General features: G+C 43.3%; 1 protein-coding gene across 2 annotated transcripts in view; it reads right to left on the reverse strand.

Annotated features, from left to right (window-relative positions):
• The window catches only part of TXNRD1 (thioredoxin reductase 1), a 56,769-nt gene extending 50,953 nt beyond the window's left edge, over window positions 1-5,816 (reverse strand). Inside the window, exon 1 of one of the 2 annotated variants that reach the window (XM_014451510.2) lies at window positions 5,691-5,816. The gene's annotated coding sequence lies outside the window, so the exon portion shown is untranslated. Of the gene's footprint in view, window positions 1-4,244; window positions 4,394-5,690 lie in introns of those variants that run through there. The other variant, XM_014451511.2, reaches the window with a different exon arrangement.
• Window positions 5,817-10,586: the final 4,770 nt, after the last annotated feature.

The following is a 10,586-nucleotide window of genomic DNA, read 5'->3' on the forward strand; positions in this document are numbered from 1 at the left end:
ATGATAAACCATCTCCTTCATAGGACGAATGTGAGGATTTACTCAACCAGCTATTACAGCATTTAGAGTCTAGCACACAGTAGACATTCAATAAATGGTAGCTACTGTCATTAATAGGAATGTCTTAAGTATTTGCTGAGCTCTATATAGTACAGATCTGGGATCACAGGCACAAAGAATTAAGACTAACTCTCTACTTCTGATATGGAAGCCAAAAAAAGTCATTGGTGGGCTTCCTCCTTTTCCAGAGAAGGATTTACGGGAGTGCTGCGGGAGCACATAGGAGAGAAAGAATGGGCAAAGCTGGCCTTGTACTCTAACATAGGCAGTTGGAAGTGGGTTTGAGCAGGAAGTCAGGAATTGAAACAAAGAGCAGAGCAAAAAAAGGGACATTTGGGGACTATGGCTGTAACAGTATTCCCAGGAGCTTTCTGTAGGTGAGGGAGCAGAGCAGAAAACAACCAGAAAAATAGGTGGGACCCAGAGCTTTGAGGACACAGAATACCAAACTAAGGAGTGTGCACGTTATCATAGGTACAGATCTGAGGGCAGCACAGAAGCAATCAGCAAGATGACTCTGAACACAGATGGACTGGAAAGAGAGGGACATCAGCAGTGGAAGGCAAGTTAGAGACTGATGAAATGCTTTGGGCAAGAGGAATTAAGTACCTGAAATAGCCTGGGCAAAGTTCAGATAGACTGTAGGCACACACATAGGAAGCAGTCAGGCCCCGGTAAGTGAACAGACAGGAAAGGCCAGAGGAAATCTGAACCCTGGACCACCAGAATAGTGACATGTACTGTAAAAGAACAGCTACACAGCAAAAAAGATTTGTGTTGTCAGTGGGTTAAAGTGGGAGGAATCAATGGGTCTCAACATGGATTCACAACTAGTAAAAATTTTACTATATAATCAGCACCAGATAAATTCGTTTTTAATCCTAATAATCTATCCTCCTTTAAAATCTTGTTAGTCCTTGTTCTTTTCCTTATTCTTAAGTAAATCAGAGCCTGTTCACTTCCCTCATCTTCAAAGTGGTCCTTCAATTCTCCTCAGGCCTCAACCCTTAACTAGACCAAAAGCAGGTACCCTCCTCATCTCCCTCGATGGAACTGTCTCAGAGGAAAGAATAAAAATAAATGTTTTCTGTCAGTTTTAGTAGACTATTAGGAGAGAAAGGTAATGGTTGGAGAGTTACTAAATTACCACTCATCTCCTGGTGTCTATTCAGTTAAGAGTCTGATTTCTGGTAACTGGAGATTAGGCTTGAAAGGAGGAGACCTGCTTTGTTTCGGCGTACCCACCTTCAAGGCTGGAACACGGGGCTACCGAGCCTGACCACTACCCGATCACATCTGAGCTCCTCTCACAACCGTCTCATAATTCACTTGGATTGTTATCATGCGCTGATTTGTGTTTGTCACCTGCTTTGAAGAAATTAAGTCCCATGTTGCCACAGTTTAAATCTTATCTCCCAAACTACTATTTCAAACTACTGGGGACTACTAAAGTCTTAAGTATTTCCAGCACTTAGTATTCCAATGAGCACTTTTTCATTCACTTTGCTGTTCCTCTCAATACCAACAAAAGGCATTTATACAAGTGATTTCAATGCTCTGGAATCCTAGAGACACTGATTTACATATAAGGTTCCCTATAAAGAATACTTGCATTATGCCCTTAAGAACTCAAATGTTCATGAAAGCCAGTTCCTTTGAGCAATAGGAACTCTATTTATAGTTCTCAGAATTTAGTAGCTCCCTAGTTCTAATTTTACACATGGACATACAAGTCCTAGCCACAGATAGCATATTTCCCTATTTTCCTATTCACATATAAACTGTTACTCACCTGTTCAGTTACCATTAGCTATCTTCTATTATATTTTGGGTATTAAAGAATAGTTCTTTGTTTCCTCACTTCTAATTATTTAGTAACCAATCCTGACTAAACTACCTTAAACATTAAAGTTCCAAACTTGGTATTTGTAAGAATTACCTGAGGGGGCTTGCTTAAAAAATAAATAAATAAATAAATAAAGGCAGATCCTAGCCCAGGGGTGGGCAAACTTTTTGACTCGAGGGCCACAATGGGTTCTTAAACTGGACCGGAGGGCCGGAACAAAAGCATGGATGGAGTGTTTGTGTGAACTAATATAAATTCAAAGTAAACATCATTACATAAAAGGGTACGGTCTTTTTTTTTTTTAGTTTTATTCATTTCAAACGGGCCTGATCCAGCCCGCGGGCGGTAGTTTGCCCACGGCTGTCCTATCCCCTTCCAGAGGGCTTATTTAGCAAGACCTCGGATAAAGCCCAGGCATGCATGTTTAATAAGCACTCCAGAGAATTGTGTAGGTGCTCCGTAGACTACAGTTTTTGAAACGCTTCTTTAAAACCTTCTTCCTGTAGGTGGTCATCTGAGCTTATCAGTTCCTTGAAACAGGAATCTCACTCCCTTGTCTTCTACAGTACAATGAAAGCAAGGTGAGTTCTGCTGTTGCCACTGATACTTACTGAGGAGGAAAGGAGGCAAAGGAAAAAACTATTAAGAGAAGGGAGAAGAAGACATTTGTAAAAACTCCCTCTCCGTTATTTATGTTGCCATCAGAGTATGAAACCCTAACCTTTTTTTAAGGTGTAGACTTTAGGATTTTAACATTAATCCTATAACACTCAATTCTCCACTAAATAAATGCCTTTCTTTACTCAAACCCAATGTTCCTTAAAGGTTTTCAAAACCCACCAGTTAGCCCCAAATGTGGGCAACAATTGGCTGGAAATTCACAAACATTTCAAACCAGTGGTCCTTATCTTGTGTCTCTTCCTCCATTCCTTAGTACTCATTAAAAACCCAAAATAAACCAAATGATACAGAGCTGAGTGGTAAGTTTGCTTAAAAGAGATGTGCTAAATGATTTAATTGTTAGTTGGTAGTGTGCTTTTCATTCATGGTGTTGCACTTCCCTAAATGTCTGAAATTACCTATGATCATATGGAATTGAAAACATCAGATTATATCAGTAAAATGGGTCCAAAGCGTATAAAAACAGTGATTCTTTTTCCTCCCATTGATGTTAAAACCAGGATCATCTGTAGAATTTATATAAAGCTCAAACGCCTATATAACTTTTTAAGTGCAATTTTATGAAATAGGTGGAACAAAGAGAACAATCAGACAGGAATATTAATAGACCTTTGTCTCATTTTCCCTGCAAACTAAAGGTCTGAGTAACACAACATATTTTAAATGAAGCCAAAAGCCCTTTTATCTCTTTATTGTCCATTAACTTGCTATTTGTCTTTGAAGTCTATCTCCATTTCCTATAACCATTTTTCAAAAACGTAAATAAAATGTTTAGAAGAATAATAAAAATGTAAATTAATTGCTAATATCCTTCCTAAAGGCACACATGTCTAAATAGATTTTGCATTTAACTGTGCCACAAGTTTACTTTCTCAGAAGGCAATGTGTTCAAATATGAGTTCCGTTTCTTAAAAATTATATAGATAGAAACAGACAAGGACAAAAAGATAATTAGCAGAAATTAAAGCAGACGTGTCCAGGCGATGGTAACCAACCCGATGTCGATCATCCCTGTTACACAGCCCCTACACCAGCCTCCAAGCATTCTGCCTGCGCCAGGGCATGACCCTGCCTCCCTCAGGGGCCGGCGGCAGGAGTGCCAGCACGCTTGCCACCAGCCAAAGGAAAGACTTCCCTCTTCCTTCCACACAACTGCTAACTCTGGGCTAGAAAGGAGACACCTGAAGAGAAATAAAACCACTCCACGAGCTTCCTGGTTGCTCTCCCTGCACCGCGGGTTTCTGGGTTTCCCTCCCAGAGAACAGAACAGGAGGACAGGGGCCCAAAACGACAAGCATTTCCTGATCCCCTCTTCTCAGCAGTTCCCTAAACAATCAAGTCTACACTTCTCCTAAAAGTTCTTAAGTCACTTAGGTTTACGGGGAAAGAGGAAGGGACAATAGGAGGAAAGGGACACTTGATAAAAATGCATTTTTAAATATGAAGAGAGTTACATATTCCCTTCGCCAGTTCGCTTTACTCAACGTTTCATCAACTTCCAACAACACGTGGGCCAGCCCGCGCGTTTCTGTGTCATTTCCAAGGCCCGGCCCCTGTGGAGTCGGTGCACATCCGCCCCGGCTGTGAAAGGCGGCGTGCGACCACGCGGGGCCCACTCCCAGCGCAGCGGGCGAAAGAAACGGCGTCTCCTACCTACCTTCAGGGTCGGACCATGGCCGCACAGCTTTCTCCGTTCACAAACACACGGGCACGTCGGTCTCCGAGGTCACTCGGCCAGCGCTCGCTCGCGGCGCGGCCCGTCCTCCGCGGCACAGCAGCCGAGCGGGGCGCGGGGGAGGCGGGCGCTCCGGGCCGCGGCGGGAAGTGCGCGCCGGGGGCGGGGCTTCCGCGAGCCCAGTGCGCGCCCCCCGGCGCCCCGCACCGCGCCTCCCGCGGAACAGCGCCCCCTGCCGCAGCCTGACCGCGACCTCGCCCGCGCCAGGCTCGCATCCCACAGGCCAGCGTTCTGGTGAGACCGGAGTCAGTCTCCTAAACATGCTCGCGCTGCCTTCCCAGGACATCCGGAACCCAGGAAAGCCTCCAAAAGGAAGCTTAGGGCACAATTACCTCAGCTTTTAAGCTGAGCGGTTTATAAAACACCTCCCAACTTAATCTTCCTTTAAACTGCATCCATACAGGACGTCAAAATCCAACTTCCAACGTTTCTTGGAAATTTGAATCCATAGGGCAGAATTACGAACACTCTTTCCACTTAGGGAGATTATTTACCCGAAGCAATACAGCAACACCCTCCATGACATATGGGACCTAATGGTCCACTTTTACAGGTGAACTCTGAGAATGCGTCAGTGATAGAACTAAAAAGACTCCAGTTACACTGATATCAGGCCCATTCATGAGACAAAAACCACACCATCACTTAAAAGTATAGTTGTTTATAATAACAATAATAATAGCTAACACACTTCTGTAGTGGCTGTGCATATATGAACACAATCTTCACAACCTTCTTGAAGCAAGGCCTATCAGGTCCATTTCACAGGTAGGGACACTGAGGCACAGAAAAGCTCACTTGCCCAAGGTCACAAGCTGGTCAACAGCAGATGGAGGACCCACACTCGGGCAGTGTGGTGTGTGCCTTTACACACTATCCTGTATCGCCTGAAAAAGTCCGGTAACAGCCCTGGCTCCTCTCAGCTGTCCCCGCTTAATTGCCTAGGGCGAGTCCAACGATTCTGAGCCTTGAACATGTAAATACATGTAATTTGCCAACCTCTCAGGATTTCCGGGGACTCGGTGGTGTGAAAATCCTGGAAAAGCGTCGTGAAATTATTACACTCTCTTAATGCTGTCGAGGATCTGTCAAGGTCGTGCACTAAGAAACGATACAAAAACCCATCTTCTCGGATATTGTGCAAGCAAACTGTCTCCACAAAGAAGAGCGAGAGGAAGGAATCCACCAGCGGGCTGGTGTCCCCTACCACAGGTGAAGCTTTCACTAACCCGGGCTGAGAGCCTCACCCTCCCTCAGACACCCCTGCACCGTCTCCCCTCCCTGCGTTCCCCGGGCACCCAGCCGGCGGTGTTCGGGTCCCGGCCGCTCGCTCGGGCTGGGTCGGCTGTCAGGTCACCCAAGGCTTACATGCACACGCGCTCCCGGGCCTCGGGCCCTCCTGCAGGTGTCCCGCACCGTCCGCTCCGCTCCGCTCCGATGCAATGCGGGACTGAAGCGAACAGTGGAGCCGCTGCTGGTTCCCGGTGGCTACGGGAAGCCACGCCCTGTGTGAGCCGAGCGGTGGCAGAAAGCCAGAGTCAGAATGACAAAGCAGAAATCCGCGGCTCGTGCAGCCCTGGCGTCCTACGCCCGCGGCTCGGCTAGCTAGGCTCCCCTAAGGGTGACGCCACATCCTCTTCCTGCTGATAGCGCCCCCAACCCAAGAAAAGAACGAAAACAATTTAAGGAATGTCTGGAGCCAGAACCCAAAATAAGAGTGGGTTTTAACTGAACAAAACTGGACTATGCCCTAAGGCGGTGACTCCAGAACTTTGCTGAGGATCTTATAAAAAACGCTGGCACCTGGTTCCCACCCCCAGATATTCGGATGGAATGGGTATGGGGTGCCACCTGGGCATTAGTTTGGTGTGTGTTTTTTTGGTTTTTTTTTTAACTCCTGGGTATTCTATAGAGTGAACAGCAAAGTGAGGGAGCCAGTGCCCTCAGGTAATGGATTAGTCAGCCTGGCAATTCCCTAAAGGAAGTTACTATACCCTGACTAACCCTGAAACGAAGTGACAAGTTGCACCAACACACAACTTCCCCCATAGTTCTTCCTCCTTGTCCCACTCAGGTTTAGGTTTGTCATGGAAGTTTTAAGGAAAACTGAAGAGTATACAACTCCAGCCATGCCAAGCCACCTGTAGCCGCCCAAGTAGCCATGCTCTCTCATACGTCCATGCTGTGTCATATTCTGACACTTGCACTAGTAGCCAGCTATGTATATTTGCTGAATAAATAAATAAATGAATGTCTTCCCCACCTCTTTGTCTGGATACTGCCAGACTGAAGCAGACTTAGGTGAAAGGGTTGCTGGTTTCTTAAGGCTGTGAGAAACCACACTTATGACCTGGCAGACAAACACAATCCACTTTTTTGAGCCCCTTCCAATCCTCTCAGCTTCTGAACGTGCGCAAACGCACGCACGCACGCACACAAGCATGTGTGCACTAACCTGACACTTTCCCTACCTGATAACCACTATTAGGTAGGGAAAGTGAGAGCGTGCCTCACCTGATTCTGGGGCCCTTAGAACAGACGATGGTCAGGATACAATGTTTTAAGGAGCAAAGAATGAAAATTGTGTCAGAAAGAAAGCTGGGACTAAGGGAGAAAACAAACGCTGTACTAACCATTTTATAGGCCGTAGCTCATTTAATCTATACAGTAATAGCCATGAACCAGGGTCATAAACTCCTCCTTCTTAAAAATATATAGAAACTATACCTTATTCAAAAGTCTTAGGAGAGGGACTTTAAAATCATTTAACTTGAAATAAAGTACTAAAAGCAAGTGATAAGGACTGATTTCTAAGAACCCTGTATGACAGACAGGTCAGCATTACCATAGTTAATATTTTCTAACAGCATACCAGAAAAGGCTAATAAGGCATCTTAAGTTCACACTATTCTTAAATGAGAAAATTATAGTACAAATAGCTAGAATACTGCAGCAGTTTTTTTTTTAAGTAAGAAAAATCACCATTTTTAAAAAACCTTCACTTTTTTTAAGCCCTTTGTGCTACTGTTAGGGACCAGATGCCTTACCCTTGTCACAAAATAGAGAATTCTTTAGTTCTATTTAGTTGCTGGTTAATGGAAGAAGTGCCTCATCTCACATTTTCCATGATGCAGCATTTGTTCTAGTTATACATTTTCTGTTATTCCCCTTGCCTGACTTCTCTTCCCTCCCTAAAGGCCTACTCTTTCAAAGCTCATCTGAAATGTCACTTCCTCTGGGAGGGCTTCCCTGATTCCAACTCAGTGTTTATCAATCCTCCCCTTTCCGTGTCCCCAAATAACTAAAAATAATTACAAGTCATCTAAATCCAAGAGAGCTTTGGGAAGGCAAACCCTTGTTTGATTTATCTTGTCACCCCAGAACCTGCTATATATAGTAAGTACTCAAAAAAATCCTTGAAAAGGCCCTCTGTTCCTGAGCTAACATCTAAGCACTCTATAAACAGATCTATGCAGGTGTTTGATTAAGGGTCCTATTACATTGAACTACTGTTCCTCATACAAATAAGCCTCTCTCACCTCACTGAGCTAGAACACCTTTCTGACACCCAAATCTTCTCTGCTTAAACCTTCAGTAGCTTTCCAGGACCCTCAAGATAAAGTCCAAACTCCTCAATTGTACTGACTTGGCCAGGCTCACTCTTGTTAAACCTAGATGTCCACATATTCTGCACCCAAAACATTGCTGGAAAAGACACAGAAATTAAAAGTTATTTCACTTTAAAGTCAAGACCACAAACCTCAATGTGTCTCAAAGCTTCCCAGCAAGGCTTTGCATCTCCAATATATTTATTTTTCCTGTTTCCAAAGTTACTATTGCATTCTTATTCCTCTTTTGTCAAACCTCTAACACACCTACAGCTTACCAAGGGCTCATAACTTGCTTTTTCTACTTTAAGAACATTGAATCAACTAGGCAGAACTCCCTCCTACTTCCCTCTCAACCTCCACTTGTGTGTGGATTCTCATCTTTCCTTGTCTTCTCAATCTTCAGTAACTTCACTCATGGTATCATCAATTTCTTGTTCTCTACCTGATCATTCCCATCACCATACAAACACACTGTAGTTTTCACATTAAAAAGAAAAAAAAGCCTTCCATCATCCCATGTGCTCCAACCCTCATAGTTACCACCCCATTTCTTTGCTCCCCTTCACAGAAAAAAAAAATTAGGGAAAATTCTTTATACCCTGAAAAAAAAATAAAGTAGGATAGGGAGGTGTAGGAAAGCATGTCTCTTTGGCATGAGGTTTATTTTAGGTTGATTATTTTTAAGAAACAAAAGGCTCAGAAGAGCTTTTTAACTCCCCCTTAACTGCCTAAAAGAATTTAGATCAGTGGTTCCTAACATGGGGCACATGCCCCACAAGGAGGCAATTTGATTTTTAAGGGGGGGCAACTGGAGAATGAGTTATTAACAGTGAATTTTTTGCATTTCTTATGGTTCTAGGGGACTCATATACAGTATATAAGTATATATTGTGACATTTATGCATTTCAGTTCTCTATTATGTTTTGAAACTTTGCTATTTTTTCATATCATTTTATATTATCTTTTTAACAATTTCTTAGTGATTTCTTCCTCAGTACTTCACCTGTCCTTTTGTTCTTTTATTTTTCTCTTTCATGGATGCCAAGTTCTTTGGAAGCTTATTTAGACCAAATTAATGGCCTTTTAGGCTTCCTCCACGTGAATGGAAGTTCACTTTTTGAATAATAAGAATTATATGTCATAGGGGGGCATCAGGATTTTAGAGATGCTTAGGTGGGGCATGGCCAAAAAAAGGTTGGGAAGCACTGATTTAGATAGAGAGCCTGTTCCAGGAAGAGGAGCTATCACCAGGGATAACTGCAAATAATATGAGTGTAGTGAGCCGGGGAACTTAGCAAAGCCTGCTTATTCAAAGTACTCCCTCTAATAGACTTTGCATGGCATAGCAAACATTTGTTTACCAAACATTTATTTTGCCATCTCCATGTGAAGTCCCAAATGCCTATTCCTTCTCTTTAGCTCTGGATGGCATATAAGCCATTGTCAATTACCTGACTGTTTTTGGGCCTCAGATGAAATTAAACTTGATTTTCTGCAATTAACTTGTCTCATCTCAATTTAATTCTTAAACCATCTAGAAGAGTAGAGGAGAAAATTTTCCTCCCTGACAGAAGCCAAGAAAGATCTAAGAATATGATCAATGTCAGTCTCCAGTTTTAGAATAGCACAGCTCAAATGTTCTATATCAATACTATCCAACCCAAAAGCCCTCACCACGTGTGACTGTTGAGCACTTATAATATGGCTAGTGCAAGTACAGGCCTGAGGTTTTTGTTACTTGTTTAATTAATTTAAATGTAAATAGCCACATGTGGGCAGGGACCAGGATTATTTATGCTCACCATGATGTTCCCAGAACTTAATACAGGACCTACATATATAGTAATTGCTTAATAAATATTTGTCAAAAGATTCAATCTGTAAAATGGTATATTATAATTAATTTGTGGGTCCCATCTTTTTCCAAAGAGGAAAGGGGAAAAAAGACTTTATGTGGTGCCCTAGCTGGTTTGGCTCAGTGGATGGAGCATCAACCTGTGGACTGAAGGGTTCCGGGATCGATTCTAGTCAGAGGCACATGCCCGGGTTGCGGGCTCGATCCCCAGTAGGGGCCTGCAGGAGGCAGCCAATCAATGATTCTCTCTCATCTTTGATGTTTCTATCTCTCTCTCCCTCTCTGAAATCAATAAAAATATATCTAAAAAAAAAAAGACTTTATATGGTGTGGGAGCACAGCTGCTCCTCGAACCTGCACACACCCCTGACCCTGCTGTTGCACGAATTGTTGGGGAGTAAGTTTCTCCTTGACCCTGCTCCACTATACTAACTGTTGGGTCCGAGTCCCTCTGCCAGGGACTGGACCTCCTTGGACGCTAGGTCTTTAAGAATTTGCTCTATCCCAGAGGGTAGATGGGATAATAAATGAGAACATACTGGGTGGTCTGAGTAAAATAACAATTGTAATATGCCTATGAGCATGCCTGGAACATAGTAGGTACTCAAATGTGATGGCCCATCAACTTCACAGAGGGAAAGCAAATAATAGTATGGGAGAAGGCCTTAAAAAAGCAAGTGATATCTATAAGGGAACCATATCTTGAGGAATAATGGGAGTAGAAGTAACCCCTAAGGATTTTTCACTGCTTATGTGCCCGGCGTAAATCTGGGTCTCTACATGACTCATTTAATCCT

Source organism: Myotis lucifugus, unplaced genomic scaffold, assembly GCF_000147115.1.
Source record: "Myotis lucifugus unplaced genomic scaffold, Myoluc2.0 scaffold_10, whole genome shotgun sequence".
Taxonomy (NCBI): domain Eukaryota; kingdom Metazoa; phylum Chordata; class Mammalia; order Chiroptera; family Vespertilionidae; genus Myotis; species Myotis lucifugus.